The 20,058-nt window shown below is 36.5% G+C and overlaps 1 protein-coding gene and 2 long non-coding RNA genes across 3 annotated transcripts in view; 2 read left to right on the top strand and 1 right to left on the bottom strand.

Moving 5' to 3' along the window:
- Positions 1-20,058, bottom strand: part of LOC127867389 (DNA polymerase beta-like) — a 177,481-nt gene that overhangs the window by 123,053 nt on the left and 34,370 nt on the right. The gene's annotated exons all lie outside the window — the stretch shown is intronic.
- LOC127867402 (uncharacterized) lies at positions 1,581-3,349 on the top strand. Its single transcript, XR_008043485.1, has 3 exons — positions 1,581-1,942; positions 2,350-2,444; positions 3,316-3,349. It is a non-coding gene; the product is annotated as an uncharacterized LOC127867402 (long non-coding RNA).
- LOC127867398 (uncharacterized) lies at positions 6,019-11,868 on the top strand. The gene is made up of 4 exons (XR_008043479.1): positions 6,019-6,093; positions 6,889-6,987; positions 10,632-10,736; positions 11,545-11,868. It is a non-coding gene; the product is annotated as an uncharacterized LOC127867398 (long non-coding RNA).

The raw sequence follows: 20,058 nt of genomic DNA, 5'->3' as shown, positions 1-20,058 counted from the left end.
TTATCTAAATGACTCCAGTGTAATAATATTAAATTGTTGAAGGAACTAGGTTTCAATCACGCAACAATACTAAATAGTAAATCTTTTTCTCAACCCGATATAAATGGACACACAAAAATGGTATCAAATAGACATAAATGTAATAAAACAAATGGCCATAAACACCAAAAATGTATGTATCTAAAATATAACACCCAGTATCTAATGCCGGGTATTATAGCCGTAGATAACTCTCAATATTGATAGAGACCCCGTATGAATAGTATTTAATGGTATGCAATTGTTTTAATGACTCCAGGATAATAGGCAACTATTAAAGGAAATGGATTGGGTTTATACCTATAACCTCCACTCAACCAGACACTGCCGGTAAAGTATGATGCAGGTTATGCGCGATCCCCAGCGATGCCGGAGAACCGATAGTCCTTCTGCTCACTGCGACTGCCCGACCGCAATGCACGTCTCCTCTGTACCCTCAAGGTCAGATACCTCCGGGTGCAGGAACTCGTGCACTGGCTAGGCTAGACCACAACTAATGTAGAAACAAATACATTAAATGATTATTCTCCAAAAACAACCAATGGCAAAGTTTTTAATCACCCTGATAGCACTAGCTTGAAAAGAAACTGAAATATTTTTCAGTGTATTTGGTATACTGTACTAAATTAGTTACTTATTGCTTTAGAGTAAATACGGTATTGCTACAGGTGCGCTCTTTAGGAAGTAGAAAAGCTTTACGGTAAACCAAAATATGCTTGTAATATATCCAGTCGCTCAGAAAATTTACAGTTTCAACTATACATACACCAGTAATGATACTAATATGTGATGAAGCTATAAAGCAAGTTGACAATAAGTGTAATATTCTTAGAATGAAATGAAAATGACACTATTTCCTAAGTATTTTTCAAAAAAATAATAAAATAAACAATACAGGTTGAAATAAACTGCAATTGCTATTGCACTCTAATATCAACTAGCGCAACTAATTACAAATATTAGTTACACTAAATATCAGTGAACAATAGATGCAATTGCTAGAATTCCAATCACCGGAAAGTAAACAATGGAACGATTTCCGTTTCCTGTTAGCTCATGGCAACAACCAATGAAAAATGGGGTATCCCGAGTTATTTATAGATGGTTGTTAAATCCGGGAAATTCAAAAACTCCCAGTGAAATATCAAGAATTCTAATGAAAATACATCTCAAAAGAATAAATCTTCAAATTTATAGATAAACTAAAGATGGGTTTTAAAAATGCATGAAAGTACACGTACTTTCACTGTTTAATAATAAGTTTAGTCCAGAAAATATTCTGAAACCATGCAACTATTCCAGAATAATGAACTAAAATGTTAATTCACAAAATTTATAGAATAAAAGAACAAATGTACAATGCAATCGTCAATAATGACTGACGACATGTGCAAAAACAAGATGGCGGACAATTTTCCGCGAAAGCCTAAATCGCAAAAAATATAACAAATATCCAAATATTGTTGCACTTTCATAAAATGCAAAATTAAATGTCACTATTGTGCAGTTTCTGCACAATCTTGACAACAAAATGAGTCATACCACAGCAGAAACAATCAGAAAATCAAACCACAATGGCGGGTATGTTCCCGCAAAGGTTCAATTTTTGGAACTGCGAATGTTGCAAAAATTATTGCTCGCAGCGCCAGTGAAGTAAATACTTGTAGTACTTACCTAAAATAAAGATGTCTCTGTTCCAAGATCCCTCAGGACAGGTTTGGAGACACAAATACACAAGATGAACACAGATACAAAAGTAGACGTCCGTCCAGATGTAAAGCTACAGTATGACTCTCGATTATCTGCATTGGTTTCCGGTCAATCGATTAGCCTCCCCCGTACTGTTCCGGTTACACACTAGTAAATTTACCACAGTTCTGACGGCAGTTCCGGTCTGAAACAAGTAATGTCGTAAAACGTTGTCGTAGCGACTAATGTGTCTGTATTTGTTTAAGTCACACAGTTCGCTGAATGTATAATTATCACACTCTGAGTAACGGTCCATTAAGAACACCTTAAAGCATAATAAGAATTCAGTTAACTTGTTAATGGCTTAGTGAAATGTTATTAGTTTTATTGATCTGATCTGATAGGTGTATACCCCGGGTACCAATACGCAGGCATATCAAACTAAAATGTGGGTTTTGAGGTATAAAACGAAGAAGTGTACGAGTCATTTTATTGCGTCAAATATAGTATGATCCCTTGGGCATTCAAAAGAGTTAAATGTTTGCCTATGTAGCAGGATTTCATAAATATGATACATATACATTATCCTCTGCTTAATACGAGTGTGTTTATAATCGTTAGATCAGAAACAACGACAATGGGGAGCGTACATATCAGACGACTTCCGAAAGTGGGGGCAGCGTCGCCGGTATACACGAACACGCCAGCAAAAACCGGTATGTTTGCTAGGCTACCACATGAAATGTCCATGTGACGGTTACCATAAGCCCGTAGTATATGACTTTAAAGTATCTCAACATAGCCTACATTATTTGCTTAGTGGGACGTTTAAGTAGGTTCATTTCATGCATTGGCTAAATATATAATTCTCAGTATGCTCGAAGTATGTTTTACTTTGAGTAAGACGTTTCAGTATTATCATGTGTGTCTTGTTATGTGAAAACTGGGCATAATGCATGTGCGTTAAGTGTCGTCCCAGATTAGCCTGAGCAGTCCGCACAGGCAAATCAGGGACGTCACTTTTTCTCTTTAATGGTATTTTTCGTTTAAAGGAAGTCCCTTTTTACCGAAAATCTAGTTTAGGCGGAAAGTGTCGTCCCTGATTAGCCTGTGCGGACTGCACAGGGTAATCTCGGACAACACTTTACGCACATGCATTAAGCCCAGTTTTCTCAGAACGCAACTCATTTTATGTTTTTGCTCAGTATTGGTGTGTCAGTGGTCAATTTGAAAGCATTGTATCCCGTCCCTCTCCGGGCAATGCAAGAACTGCTTAGTAAATTTCGTCCCCGTATTACCATTACAAGTGTAATAATGAAATGACGACTTGAATCATGAATTCTTTGTCCCGATAAGCGTTATTCAATGCAGTCACAGCCAACTGTCAAATGATTTAATGAAATAAAATGCATAAGTCGTACAGGTATTCTCCTTGCATGTATTTCGATCTATTTCAATCCCAGAATGTCAATTTACTGCATGGCGTATGATTTTAAAGTCTGGTCATTGCATTGATTTCTTAGTTTATGGCGTTTCAGAATGGTGAAGTATTTGTTGGCATTTCGTAAGACACTTTTTTTCTTTCAGAACCATCGGAATGGGAGAGCTCAATGTCGTGATGAATGGTGTTGAGTTCCGTACACGTCATAACGACTACCGTCTGGCGATGCCTGCGTCACATCTGGGCTACAACGCTCAGGTGGACATACCGTTCCCGGAAGTGCCACCGGCTGTTGTCAACAAATCGACCGTCCCGGAACAGGTGGAGGAAATGAAGATGTGGTTTAAAGGTATAAAGATTACATTTCATTATTTTGACGCTCAATGTTCACCATAGAATTATGTGGACAGATTATTAGAACTATGTTTATATTATTATTATAAAATAGACATCGTGGATGTGCGACGGGAAATGCCAAAACTAATTGATATAACGCGATTAATAAAAGGCATGGTGAGTTTACAGAACAGGTTGTTATGTTGAAAATTACTAAGGGACTCAACTGATCTCTGCACAAATGAAACACCTGAAATGTATGAGCATGGCTTGGCGTTTGATAGCTGAATCTTTAATAGTATGATTAAATTCATATATGAACCGGTCGTGTTGCAGCGTTCAATGCCCAGGACCATTCAGTGCGGGACTACCGACCGTACTTCAAAGCGGTACTCTGTTACATGGAAGGCGGCTGGACGACGAACACACAAACGCTAGAAGAACCGTTCTTTAGTGACCGACATTTCATCGATGCCTCCAGCTGGTTTGATCTACAGGACACATCATTCATAAGCACGAAAGTGTGGTGTCCCAGAGATCTTTCATGTAACGTACTTCCTTCTGTTGTCTTCGTAGCAAGTTGGACATATGTTGATGAAATATCAGTATTTACGTCATGGCAAACGTCACCGGCGTTACCTTTATTATTATATTTTATTATTGACATGTGATAAGTAAAACATAATACTTGTTGTTCTCCATTTTTCTTCATCGAAAAAAAACACTTAATAAACAATTAAGGCGTTGTCACGCTTACAATTTTATGAAAGAACAAAGGCAGAAATTATGGATCTGCACCCTGCTCTTTTCTATGCCCCCAAAATGGCATAATAAAACAATTGCACTGTTCGTCCCTCTGTTTTCCGTTCGTCAGGATGATCTCCCGAACATCCCTGTATAATCCAGGATGGTACCATATTTTTATGGAATATTAAATAATTTGTAACAAATGAAAACCTTGATGAGATGCTATGTCGCATGCAACAACTGTTATGCGATGTCTCGTGGCAAGGTAACACTAAAGGTCAAAAGACAGAAATGGTAAAGATTAAGCGTTTGTGCATCACAATGTTTATAGGTCCTTCGCGCCTAAGGCTGCGCAACTTGAGAGTTAGTGATCCTCAGAACTCATATTAAATTACATATTAGACTCAAACATTTTTTGACGAATTCTGAATAGCATCTTTAATTTGATTTTTTTTACTGAAATACTTTTAATCAGGGTTAATCAAGGGGTGGTCTTTTGCTGTAGGTGGGGGGGGGGACGGGTTACCCGTAGGAAACCCCACCTGTTCGGTGTGGTGGAAAAATAACCAAACTTACATGCGCCGGGAGCGGCAATGAAACCAGGGTCACCTAGGTTAGAAGCGCGTTTACCACGTGCTGGTCTGCGGTAACCGGGCAGCATTGCCATTGACATTTATTTCTGAGCCACAACTTTGCCATGTAAGAATTTGAACTTAACCGGCACACGTGAAATCCTTTATGAGAAAGTGTGTTGCCTGAACAAAGTAAGGTGCCAGCGAAGCACACACTTAGGGCCCAAAGGACAAACATGGTACAAACAAGTGGATGGAACAAATGTAGTGATTGGAGAAAGGGTTTTTCGGATCTATTGTTTCGTGCATCCATTCGTCACTCCGTCTAGATATCGGTCCCAAGATTTTGCCAAAGTTATTGACTTACGCCTTATCCATCTTTAACATTTTAGGAGGCATGTTTCATCTGACAGTGACATCTCTTTTTCTTTCTTTAATTACTCACCAACAGGTGCGATTCACGTCGTACTCGGGGGGCAAGAGCAACCTGGAGAACTTTGCCTACCTGCCAACCACTATCATGAACGTTGTTAATGGGACGCCGGAGTACGCCCAGTGGAACTACAGGTAGTGAACAAGAGTACCTCATGGCCCCGGATTGCTCACCTGATTTGCTAAGATTTGTTTGGTCTACATGTAACACATTTTTAATCAAACAATTTTTTTATTGACATTGCGGTGAGGAGGATGATGATGCATCTGCTGCCACTGCTGCTGCTGCTTCCTCTGCAGCTGCTGTTGTCGCTGTTGCTTCTGCTGCTGATGATAATGATGACGATGATGATGGTGATGATGATGGTGATGATGATGATGATGATGATGACAACGACGACGATGGTGATGATGATGAGGAGGAGGAGGACGACGACGACGAAGATGATGGTGATGATGATGATGATGATGATGGTGTTGTTGGTGATGATGATGATGATGATGATGATGATGATGATGATGATGATGATGATGATGATGATGATGGTGGTGGTGATGATGATGATGATGATGATGATGATGATGATGATGATGATGATGATGATGATGATGATGATGATGATGATTTTTACTTGAGAACTTGATCGGACGAATATGACATATTTGGCAACTGTGATTTTTAGTGTCGAATGTATCACACATTTGTCACATTTTGTATGCTTGATATACATTTCAACATTTCTTTACCATATACATGTATTTCAGAATCATATGCCATCCGCTGAAAAACGATTTGCCATTGTCTGCCTTGGAACTCATAGACGACCTGTCACCAAGGTACGTTAATTGCATCAGTTAGCTCTCATGTATAGACTCTCGATTCCCTTACGTTTCATCCATAGGCGCTCGATGGCAATGTTTTATTTATTTATTTATTTTTTTTATATTTTTTTAGTTACCCGTTGTTTATTATAATGCATACACATACTAAATTAATAAAAATCTTTCGACAAAACGTCTTCTTAAAAAAAAGATAGTTCGACTATGTACATAGATATTGACTATCTATATGTACAAAGTCGAACTATCTTTTTTTTAAGAAATCGTTTTGTCGGAAGATTTTCTTATAATTAATTTAGTATGTGTATGCATTATAATAAACAACGGGTAACTAAAAAAAATATAAAAAAAAAAAAATAAAATAATTAAAAAAACATTGCCATGGAGCGCCTATGGTTTCATCAAAGTGTTTCGTTTATCAATTGCATACATGTAACATACTAGCGATATGTAAGCTTTACAGAACTTAAGCGTTCATAATTGCTTGATTGTGTTGTTATCATCCATATACAATTAAGTGCTTGGCGAAGAACACAAACATATAGCTTTGTCTAACGGTGTACGTAACGGCTACACAATTTTCCTATATTTCTAATTTACCGACTAGATAACGTACTGATATTAACTAGTGCAATATATGATTCATTAATGCACCACCAAACTTTTACGAAAAAATGCACCGACGTTCGCCCCTTTATACGAAAACCCCGGGTAAAAAACGCATGTATAATCGTTTACAATTTCACATTGAAATCGTCATATAAAAACCACAGACGTCTATTTTTCCACTAGAATGCGGCAAAGTTTGCCCATGTCAAGATTCAATGCCTCCCGGGCGGCGAGGTACGGAGTAAGACGAGAGGTCCCGAAGTCGCGCAATGTCGACTCTAGGTATGGTCGTCTAAAACATACACGACTTTCTCTGTTTATTCACAGGAGTTTGAAATTCTATCCATAAAGCTAATATAATGGCTAAATAATAAAAAATATACCCCTATATAGTAGTAAAGTATAGTATATTCGACAATGGATTTTACGATACGAGTTGCTTGTAAATATGTTAACCCATTTATGCCTAGTGGACTCCACCATCCTTCTAAATTGGATCAATTTATTTCCAAAAATAGGGATGTCTAGAATATTTATTTCTATATTTAGAATATTTCTTACAAAAATTCCTTTAAGCAAACAGCGCAAACCCTGATGAGACGCCGCATCATGCGGCGTCTCACCTGGGTCTACGCTGTTTGCCAAGGCCTTTTTTCTAGACGCTAGGAACAAATGGGTTAAGCCAGTCAGATGCTAGACTTGGTTCACGAAGATGTATCGAAGAGTTTTTAGCTATAAATTTCAAATCGTTTCGTAATTTCATGCGTTTGTTTTGAAATTGTTTTGGAATTCATTCAAGTATTATTTTAACTTTGAAAGTCATTCTCAAATTCCTACTTTTGTCACGAGGACGACTGCACATGGGAACGTTGACCAAGAAAACGGTACGTCCTTACGTGCGTGCAAGAATAGAACATACCTGAGCCGCGAAAAGGTTTGGATCGGAGAACCCTCTATGTACCACCTTGTTACCCATGGCGTCCTTTTCGATCACTTTGTAGAATCTGAATTGCATGCAAACGTAAAACACAACGTAAGGTGTCATTAACAAAAACAACAGTATACAAAAGTGCATGTATTTATCGGTTGATATCTGAAATTATAAACATGTACCTCCATCTAAAAGGGACTTTATTAGGTTGAATTATCGGCTGGAATCGGCAGTTATATATCTACCTAATGGCCCTATTCCACTACGAAAAACAAGTCCACGATTCGCTACGATTTATCACATTTATTGAATCGAGAAGACTCGTGACAGTCTTCGATTCAGTTATGAAACTGGTACGATTGAGTTACGACGAATCGTGGGGTTCGGTTGAAGTCTTGCGCATAGGGTCTTCACTACGATGTGTACGAATCTACTGCGACTGTACTACGAACGATGCAGATCGGTCACGACTAAGTAGGGACCTATATAGGTCCCTGGACTAAGCTAGGACCTCACCGAACGCAACAATGAATAAGCGCCAACATCTATTGATATTGATCTAAATTGCGAGAATCTTAGCGGGCTCGCAACTCACTCGGGGTTAACTCATGAGAGTCTTGATCTAAATCGCGAGAATTTTAGCGGGCTCGCAACTCAATCGGGGTGAACTCGTAAGAGTCTTGACACAGTCGTAACTGATTCGTAGACAGATCACGTGATCACCGATTTCCCGATTGAGTGACGAATTACCTACGATTCCATTACGACGCCCAAGAACGCACTACGACGCTGTTACGAGCCAACTGCGATTAAATTCAGGCTTTGAGGTCCTGGCCAAATTTTAATCTGGCCACGATTTTTCGGGAGCTCACGAGTTGCAGGAATCACTTACGACCGGCACACGACTAGCTACGAATGAGTTAGAGCCTTCGCCGATTGAGCTACGAATGTCCCCGACCTCAAAATATTGGAAATCGGGACAAAACGTGGGGAGTCGGGTCGTAGTGGAATACCCCTATAAGAAAGTAAGCTTTAGGCTGAATATTAATCGATGTATTAAGTTCATAACTGTGAAAAAGAACTTGTGAGAGGATTGTCATCAGTTGAGATCGGAAGAGGATGTTTAACGTTGTTACCAGATGTAAATGTAACTATACTCTTCAAAAATCATCTTGATTAAATGGAAGACATGTTTTCAGTGAATGTTACTCTTTTTCCAATATTTTCTTGACCTGTTTACAGAGAAAGCATTGATATTCACAAAGATATCACTGTTATGTTCCGAGAATAGAGACTTCAGCGGTAAATTTGCGCGAAGGCGAATTACAATAAAGTAATATGTAGCCGGTAACAACGTTGAAACTTAAACAGTGAACTTAGATTTGACTGGAATCGGCATAGCTGGATCACTAATCACTAAACCACATGACACATATGTGGGCGGAGCGATCGATAATTTGGCGACTGGTATCATCCTCCGCGCAGAGATTTGACTGGAACCAGGATAGCTGGATCAATTGTATCAACTTCCGCGCAGAGATTTGACTGGAACCAGCATAGCTGGATCAATTGTATCAACCTCCGCGCAGAAATTAGAATGGAATCAGCATAGCTGGATCAAATCCCTGCCTTTATAGCAACCACGTGATGATAGCCGAGCCACGTGGTACAATAATTTGCCCGTTGTAAATTTTACTTCTTTTTTAATTTAGTTAATTATTTTGTTATTATGAACCTAAACTTGTACACCATTTTCAAAATATAAAAGATGATAATATTTTTCATAACATAAGACTTAAAAAAAAATAAAAAAATACCAAATCTGGTAGGATTTTCTTGTGATTGCAGATATTGTATGTGAGAGCATGGGACAACAAATCTGCGTGGAGATTGATCGCATGACATGCCTTGATTTAATTTTCTTAAACGCATTAGAAGCTGTTACGAAAATGAATGGTGGTGGGTGTTTACTTTATTGTTTACTAAAAATGACGGTTAAACATTGAGTTAAAGAAGGATTTTAGTCTATGTTGACCTTGTAACGCTCGTATCAATTATAAGTGTCAAACTGTTTGCATTTGAGAAAATTATATGTTATGTAAATGATTATTCTTTTAATAAAGATTAATCGGTAAAATAAAGTTCATTGTATTGGCCAAATGCTAGATTCTAACATTTTTATGTTGTACACACTGGAATTTTCAAACAATTACCGTATTGACAGTTCGTTCTAATTTGTTCTCACCGGAGTTTCAGCGTTCATATTTATTCGGAACGCGACTTATTTCAGCTATGTATTTTCCGTTAGAGGGGGGCTTTAGACAGGTTAGTTACAAATTGATAGTTTCTGAGATATAGCTCTGAAAAGAAGACAAAGCAAACGGGAAAAAAGTCCGACGTCTTAAAGGTAGAATTCATCTAAGTTGTCGCTATGATTTGAAACCATTAACCACCAGATTTAAACGGAAACTAATTAAACGTAATAATGTTCGTTTATATAAACTAAGCCACTCCGTTTTTCTCAGGTTTCGTGGGTTTAAGCAGATTATTTTTGGTGATATGGGTCAACTTGAAACTAATTAATTTTTCGAATCGAGCGTTGGTTTGTGCTGACGAACTTTGTTGCTTTGGTTTGAGCTGGTGCATGCCCAAGTAAAAAATTTCCGCAAGGTTTCGGTCTTCTATCATACATGTATCTGTTTAAATGAGAGTTTGTATTTAGTATATTGAAGAGCACCACCTTTGTTCTATATAAGGAATGATGCAAATACATTTAACATGGGGGAGCTAATGATAACAAATGTTAAGGATATGAGAAGCGAGAAGTCGTCTAAAAATACTAGCACTCGATCATTCACAAAAATGTTTATTTTTAATATAAAAAGGGAAGTAATATAACGCTATATTCATCTATTTTTTTAAACGCTCTTCGACCTCTTTCTACGTAATTAAATACCAGTCATTTCCATATGTACGTTTTGTTTACACACCGTAGGACATGGTGATGAATATGGCTAAGTACGAACCCCTGTTCGAAACTGAGCCCTCCACACTGGCATTGGCGAACCAGACCTCCAACAACCAGCCGCACTTACTTCAGGTACCATTCATTATAGATATAATCTAGTTTGTTTTAGAATCTTTCTTACTTAGACGCTGGGTTACGTAATTTGTCCTGTGTGGCATTCATTCATCCTACGTCGTGAAACGAAAATAAGTTTGAAAACGCATCACCGATGTAAGGCGTGACACAATTCATATTGACATCATATTTATTTATAAACAATTATTTTAATTGTAGTGGCATGGTATCTTCCAACTATTAATTTTAGATATCGGCATATGTTTGTGTTATGGTAGCATGGTATCTAACTATAAGATATATATTTATCACCGGAATGTTTTGTGTTATAGTGGTATGGTATCTATCGACTATAAAATTTATATAAATACCGATACGTTGTTTGCTTTTTAGTGGCATGGTATCTACCAACTATATGGTATCTAACAATTATTTAATTGTATGTCATAATATAATAGTCCTACATGTATAAATATAGATTGAATGTATTCGTACTATATTCAACTAACTAGTATTTTATTTTGATTTATAACGTATTTAAAATCTTTACATTTTTTAACCTTCCATTATGTTCAACTTTGGTAATCCAGGTTTTACTATGTTAAATCACGCCTAGAAATTTGTTTCTGTACACGTCTTAACCCTAGCTGCTGAAGCCTCGTTATGAATTACCTGGCCGCTGCGAGCTGCGTCCTTAATCTGTGGCGCCCTAAGGGAGTTTATGTGTTGGATGAAATAGGTTATAGTGTGATTTGAGAACGGCATTTTTTTGTCTTTTGCTACCTGCACTTACATTTAATGAAATGCATTATATGAATCCCTTAAGGTTGCCCCGACAATACGTGATCCCCCCGGCTACCACGACCACACAATCAACATCGTTCAGAGTGACCTTGACGAACTGAGGCAAGGTCAAACGATCCGCGGCCTCCTCACTTCGGTGGACAACGGGCACCAGCACAGTGTTGACGTCTCCATGGATTCCCGTGGTAACTTCGTGATGACGTCATGCGACGGGACGGCCCAATGTTGGGACGGCCATAGCACCCAGATGACCTTAGTGTACTAAACCGCTCGGAGACATTATTAGAATAAACACAATATTCACAAAGATCCTTATGTTGTTCTTGAATTAAATTCTAAGATCAGACGTAAGCAAATGTTTTTTTTTTATTTTCACTTACCTCACAAACCCAAGATGTGTGCTTCAATCATCTCCTGATTTGTGCATTCCAGATTGAGCTTTCGATCATTTTCCTTCTTTCTATCATATTCAATTAAAAATTAAGTTTGTGATATTTTAGCTACTTTTGATCATATGAGTCGCGTTCTGAGAAAACTGGGCATAATGCATGTGCGTAAAGTGTCGTCCCAGATTAGCCTGTGCAGTCCGCACAGGCTAATCAGGGACGACACTTTACGCTTTTATGACATTGTTAGTTTAAATAAAGTATCTTCTTTGCAAAAATCCAATTTAGGCTAATCTGGGACGACACTTTACGCATATGGATTATGCCCAGTTTTCTCAGAACACGACTCATATTTGCTATTAACTTTGAATTAACAAAACAGAACTAAAATAAGAATATTATATAGAGATTGGGTAGATTTCTTCATGTCATTGCCATTTCTGATTATAAATGGGAATTATTTAAATTGATGGACGACACTTTCCGCTTTTATGATACTTTTCGTTTCAAGAGAGTCTCTTAGCAAAAATCACTTTTTGTGGAAAGTGTCGTCCCTGATTTTCCGGTGCTTACTGCACATGCTAATCTGGGACGACACTTTATGCACATGCATTAAACCCCTTTTTCACAGACCTTTGCCCAATTGTTTTACGTTTGGTTCTTTATGGAACTCAATACAATAATACCAGACAGATATACTGTCGCCATACTGGCCAGGGCATTTGTGAAAAAAATGTAATCTTTGTGACCGTCAACGTAATTCGGACGTATATGAAATCTCGACATATTCAGAGCAGGATACCTCTAAAGCCAAGTACTCAGACATACTTGACGTAAAACTAAATTTACTAACTGACGAACATGACGAAAAACTAGCGTTACATAAAATCAGACGTACGCTAAGTAAAACTCACGTAACATATAATCAGATCAACGTGAAGTAAAACTAACGCTACATGTGATCAGACGTACGTGACGTAAAACTCACTAACATAATTAGACGTACGTGAAGTTAAACTCACTTTACATAAAATCAGACGTACGTGACGTTTAACTCACGTTACATTCAATCAGACGTACGTGAAGTAAATATACTGCTACATAAAATCAGACGTACGTGAAGTAAAACTAACGTTAAATATACATGTAATAAGACGACGGGAAGTTAAACTCGTTTTACATATAATCAAACGTACGTGAAGTAAACTAACGTTACATAAAATCAGACGTAGGCGAAGTGAAACTAACGTTACATAAAATCAGACGTAAGTGACGTTAAACTCAAGTTACATATAATCAGACGTACGTGAAGTTAAACTCACTTTACATATAATCAGAACTACGTGACGTTAAACTCACTCTACATATTATCAGACGTACGTGACGTTAAATTCACGTTACAGGTAATTAGAACAATTAATTGTATCAATAAATAATATAAAAAAGCAAACCTTTTTAGGTCTGTGTGGCCAAATTATTTATAAATTACATTGTAATGACATTTTATATAATATATTTTATCGAAAATAAATATAAAACATTATATTACTTATTAATTTAAGATGCTATTACATTTGGTGTATATTCTTGATAATCTAGAAACATTTGACTTTGTTTGCTTTGAACTTGTGCACGTTCCACACAAAAACAGCAACGGAGGTTCAAACAAAAGAGAAAATTGTTCACTTGCGAACCGAAAGAATTAAACAAACAGCTTTTGTGCTGTTTAAAGTATAAATTTGGCTTCTGACATGGCTTTTTTACCTGGAACCTTTTTTTGACTCAGCATCGATATTCATAGAACATATTTTTTATAATTAAGTTTTATCATTTATGCAGTGTCCGACAAATTTCTTATTTTTCAGGTAGCCCACTGGGCTACCAATAAAAATATTTGGTAGCCCATAAAATTTTCCTACAAAATGATAAGAGGCAGGTTTTCATCTTTATTTTATTTCTTCATTTACATATACATAATATGTATACATACATATACATAAAACAGCAAGTAGTCTGATGTACACAGTCAATAGCGTAAATTAATGTTACAGTACAGGCACCGTGTACTTAAATGCAAATGTACCAAAGAAAATCATATACTACATGTAGATATTACATGTATGTGCACATGTATGTGTACTTAAATTCGGACAGCACGTTAAGTCGTAAACGTAAATAAAGCGTTTAGATGATCAATACGCTTGACTCCTATGGTGTTAATCAATGCAATTGCCCTTTTTAACAACAAATACCGAGTTTCAAGAAATCAAGAGTATTAAATCATTTATTTACTTGTGTCCAACTTTAAGTACTGTCCGAATTTACGTATTGCATCCGTATGTTACGACACTTGTGTGCAGTCAGTATACAATACAATAATTGTTTCAATAATGAAGGAACTGTTACAGCGTAACGGTAACGATACAGCGTGTTTACATGATATTTTATTAAGAGAAAATGTCAATGCCAAATAATTCGCGAGATACCCCGGTAATTTAGTTGAAATTCACAACGAAACTTTTAATGGAAATTAAATGATCTCAATGTTGTACCCGCTACGAAATATTTATTTACAAATAAATACACCCACGCCAATTTTCGCGCGCTTTTTTTTAGGACAAAGAAGTTCATTTCTTAAATGTAGAATTTTGTAACCTAAAATAGCTGTACACAACGCGTGCAAACCGTGGCAGGTTATTTACGCATGTTGCAATACAAGTCCTGATTGGGAGCTTATTTCATCATATCTTTAAATAGAACCATATGCCGAAATTCATTTGACACTTTAGAAAATTTCAAACGTTTGTGTTTATGACTCTTGTCGTCTATATTACCCACCCATAATTTGGTTTTAAAAATATAAATCGGGCATATATGGGATTATTGATTTACAGTCGATTAATCCAATTATTAATTGACAATGCAAACTAATAAGCAGGTGTTAACCGCGTTCACAAATTTGTCATTAATATTCATTTTCGGTTTCGTTACCGTTTTGAAAAATCCGCTATTGTTTTGATTTATTTAATGTTTTGCATCCTTGGGTATTTAACGACATCAAAAACGTTGTCGCTATTACTCATTGTTGCTGTTAACAAAGAATTCCAAACTGCGAAATGATGTTGCATCATGTGCGCCAACTATCCAACCGGCTCTCATTATATTATTAGCAGACGACAAATGTTGATTCTGATTGGATGATTAAAATACACTGTTACTGTTTAAGACATTACCGCAAGTAATTGGTGACTGATAAGTTAATTTATTGCACTTTGTTATCGGATTATAAGCAATACACAGTGTACAAAAACATGATCAGCGTGTTTATTCTACGTATGTCTGTCAATAAACCGGGCTACCGCTCTTATAAATTTATAGTAGCCCGGCGGGCGTCAGCTGGAAAATTTCAGTAGCCCAATGAAAAATTTCGGTAGCCCCCGGGCTCCGGGCAATGGATTTGTCGGACACTGATTTATGCTGATAATGTAAAACGTGCGGCTGTTAAGTATAGAGGTTTAATATAGCCATCCAAAAAACTGCCTCGCCCATTTTGTAGCGATGTTATTCAACAGATTAAAACTATTTTTAAACTATCATTCAAACAAATGTTCTGATGAAGCTCCATGAAGATTGGACACAAAATGTGACTTCTAGAGTGTTCACAAGGTGTAACTATAGCAATATAAGGAAAACTTTCCCACCCCATGGTGGCCCTGTTTTTTAAACGGACATGAATGATTCTCAAACTCGGCCGAGATGTCATAACAACAAATGTTCGACGAAAGTTTCATCAAGATCGGAAAAACATATGACTTCTCTATAGTCATGGAAAACATTCCCGAACACCGATGCGCTGTTGTTCAATGGACCGGATTATTTAAAAAGGCAGCCGCGATATCATAAGAACAAACGTGCTGAGCAAGTTTCATGTAAATTGGACACAAACAGTGACGTCTAGAGTGTTCACAAGGTTTCACTTTAGCAACATAACAATGTCGCGCGCACCTGGCAGTCATGTTATTCAATTTGCCGGAAATATTTCGAACTCAGCAGATATATCATAAGACCAAAGCTTTTAGAATCGTTTCATAGAGATGGGAAAAAACTTTTGTTGGAGTGTTCTCAATGATCAATATAGCCGGATAAGGCCCCTTTGCGGCCATCATTTCAACGGACCGAAACAATTTGCGAACTCAGTCGAGTTCATGACCTGTATCAGAACTCTGTTAAAAGCTTCTAATGATAAACAATACATGTATACACAACGGAATTATCATTCAAGTCTGTCAATAAAACCAGTTTGAGTACTTACATTAGCAAATTGTTAATGTACTACATGACACCACATAAAGATTAAATCATGTGAAGCTTTTTTATTCTGGATACAGAGTATAAGAAAAATATAGTTTTTTCCGTCTAACAGTATTTCTTCCGTGCATTAATAATACTCGTAAAAGTATTGTATGCATGAAAAATAAGCTGCAAGCAATCGAAACCAGAAATAGTTTGATAACTTTCGGAATGTTAACCTACGTCTGTGGGTTATGCAGATGCTCGAATATAATTACACCGTCAACGTTATCGGTATTTGGGATGGTCTTTACTTCAAATCTCGGACCATCAAACATAAGGACGCAACAAAGTACTCCTGGGTACCTTATAGAAGATTACCGGTATATCAAATAGTTATTGCACACAAATCAGGTTTATTTGAACGTTTTAATGGGAACGATTATATTTATGTTCATTCAATTTAATGAAATTTCGTTTTCCAACATAATATTCGTTTCATTTTAGCTGTGGCTCAGCAGCTGAAATCACAGGGATCGTTAGGTAAAAAATACTCTATTATACTATATACATATATATTTTTGAGCATTTTGAATGAAACTTTCTCTCATAGTTCAATGAAAAGCTTGTACTTTATTGCCAAGTGTATTATTTTCTGAAAGATAAATGTCTTGGCTGTTGTAATACAGTTTAATTGGTGTATTTATTGCGTTTGGAAGCAAATTTTTCGCTATTGTTTACACCATGGTTGTGTGCAGAAATTTTCACAGTTGTATCCCTTGTATATATATATGTAGTATAATAGAATAGTTTTACTTAACGGTCCCTATGGCTGAAATGTGTTCTTATGCTTTATTTATGACCCTGTTCGAATCAGAGCCCATGTCTGCGAAGAAAAAATAAATCATATAAAAAGGAACGTTGTCACGTGCTGATATTAATGCGATACGACTGTTCATTCATATGTCGTGAATTTGCGGCACCCCCTGTTCTTAGCGCAGTCTCATTGGCTCCATCTATTTAGGAAGAATTCAAAATTAGCTCATACATCGGCAAGAAGCCTTTTTTGTTACTACAGCAATGATGAGAATTAGCTAGTCACACAGACGTAAATCATCGACTTGCTTTTAAAAACTCAAGCATGTCATAGCTTACAAAATATAGGTCCTCAAGTTTTCCGATGGATTGTGATTTTATGTTTCTGTAGACTTTATGGTGAATGAATCTGTGCGGAATTACACTAAATTTTGAAACTAAAATGAAATATACGTAAAAAACAACAACAATAATATAACAACAACTCACCCTGTACAATTCTCTATGTATTAAAGAACGTGCTTCCGCGCTCGAGGCTTCATAAACGGTAAAGGCAATTGCTACGCTACAAGTTTTATATGAAGTCGCACCGCTCGTCCGCCCGTCAGAAAATTTTGGTCTCAGCCACGACGATGCAATTTATTGGTGTATTATAAACAACTTGTTACAAAATGTACACGTCGATTAAAGGATTAGTCGCATTCAACAACTGGGTCAGTCTGGGTTGTCATCAAGGGCTCCCCGAGAGAAATGGTAAACAATCAGATTGCGTACATCTGTATCTAAGATCCTTCCGCGCCTGGGGCTGCACTATGATAAGACACTAGCTTCCTTATTAACTTAGTTGCCTCACGATGGTTATGGCTTAGTTTGCGTATATCTGCAATATGCAGCTATTCTATTGAAAGGCGTTCCATTTAGGTGTGGCCCTGTGCAGTGGGGGGGGGGGGGGGGCGGAGTACCCTCAGGAAACTCCACCTGGCCGGTATGGTGGCCACCAATGACTGTAAACAGTAAACAAATTATTTTCAAGTTTACTAAAACAAATTGACATATGTAGGAAACAAATTCCAGACACGGTGATAGGCCAAAACAATAAGTTTACCCAGGTGTGTGTTTACATGCTAATAATGAGTGCATTATCACAATGTTTCAGAAGTCTAGCAGATAACTTCTTTTGTTTCAGAAGCAACTAACATACAACACAATTCGCACAAAAATGGAGATAGCTCTAATAATGTAAACAACACATATCCCCGCTTCATGCCACTAACCAAAGTGGAGTTATAGTTGGGAAGTTATCATGTGATGGTATTTTTAAATAAATTTTATTTCAAAGATGTTTGTTAAGTCAAACGATTGTGACTTCGTCAATTTCGCAAAAAAAATCAATGCACCGAAACGAAACTCAAACTTGATTTTTTGAGTCACGTACACGTAGGTATACTAACACACCAAAAATAAGGTCAAATTCTGCAAGCAATTCGGCCTATAAATAATCCGGAAAACAGCTATTCTAGAGAAAATTCTTAGTCAAAGGCCAGTAACTTCGTCAAAAATCAAACGGCCCAAACGAAATTCGAATTTGATCTGCAAGTCATGCAGGTAGAGTGGTTTCCAGTCAACTCGTACCTAAGTCAACTCGTACCCTAGTCAACTCGTACCCGATTTGGTCAACTCGTACTTTAGTCATTTTTCAGATTGGTCAACTCGTACCTTTTTAATATTTGTTCTTTATGGAAACAAATTGCGATGGTTGTTTGCATGCATTTGATGTTTTTTATGTTTATTGCAGGTACGAGTTGACCAAATAATTCTGTTGTACTGAGCAAGTGTGACACCTAAAAAGTATCCAAATCGTTCTGATACAAATTTCTTTGTTTCATTTTTTTTTTATTGTGGCAAAAATAAGATTAATGCCAAATTCTATTATGACAATGTCATTTTATTTTTTTAAATTAACTGTAAGCAATATTGAATTAGTTATTTAAAAACGTTAATTAGTTATATATCATTCACGTTCCATAAATACATCAGTTCTCATTGTATATACATATGGGGCCTGCTTTCTGCTAATCTTGGTATTAGTGTACATAGTACAACATACCAATGGCGGCTGAGCGCAGAATACTGCAATCGGCCGCCAAAAAAATCTATATGGATTTGCGGACAGAAATACAAAGAAGGAATCTGCGGACGATATATACAATTGTTGCGTTATAACTCGTATACAGATAACTCTATTGATAGTTCTGTGTTCTTTATTCAGTTCTTTACATAATGTTTCAAAGTCCAATACATCCAAGTTCAAAAGTTAATCAACAATATATTACAAAATCCGTTCAAATCCATCTGTATGAAATTCTAATTAAATAATGTATTAAATTAATACATCAAGCAAAGATACTCTTACTCTAACGTATATTTAGTCGTGTTACTATGTCAATTGCGGAAGAGAAACCTATCACCGAAGACGTAATTTATCATATATATATCGGTCATTTTGGTTTGCATATACAATAAATGGTCTTTTTAATTGAAAAGGCAGACGAAATCGACTAAAGTTTTAATATAAATTGACGTTTTATCTCTCCATTTGGAGACCGTTTACATAATTTACGAAATTGGCCTTTAAGTTGCACTGCTTACCATTTTAATATTTATATAATTAAATAATAATAATCTTATACCTCAATGTTTTTATTATAATTGAACATTTTCTTTGAGGCCAATTTCTACAAAATTTAAAATATACTGCTCTGTTTTATTTACATAATTTATGTTTATTTACTTAATCATACGCTAATAATCATATTAAAAATCATATTAAAGATAATTTCTAAAAAAATTAATAATAACAGTTCTGTTTTATAAACATGATTTATGCATGCATCAATATTTAGTATACTCTTTAGGATAATAGTTTCAACTTAATAATCATATTCTACATAACTAATTTCTATATGATTTAGTAATTGTTCTCAATGTTAACTATATAAGGTTAATATGACACTCAATCAATCAATTAACACAGACCGTTATCT

The sequence above is a fragment of the Dreissena polymorpha genome, chromosome 2 (genome assembly GCF_020536995.1).
Source record: "Dreissena polymorpha isolate Duluth1 chromosome 2, UMN_Dpol_1.0, whole genome shotgun sequence".
Taxonomy (NCBI): Eukaryota; Metazoa; Mollusca; class Bivalvia; order Myida; family Dreissenidae; genus Dreissena; species Dreissena polymorpha.
Note: the sequence above shows the minus strand (reverse complement) of the source record. Positions and strands in the feature narration are given on the sequence as shown.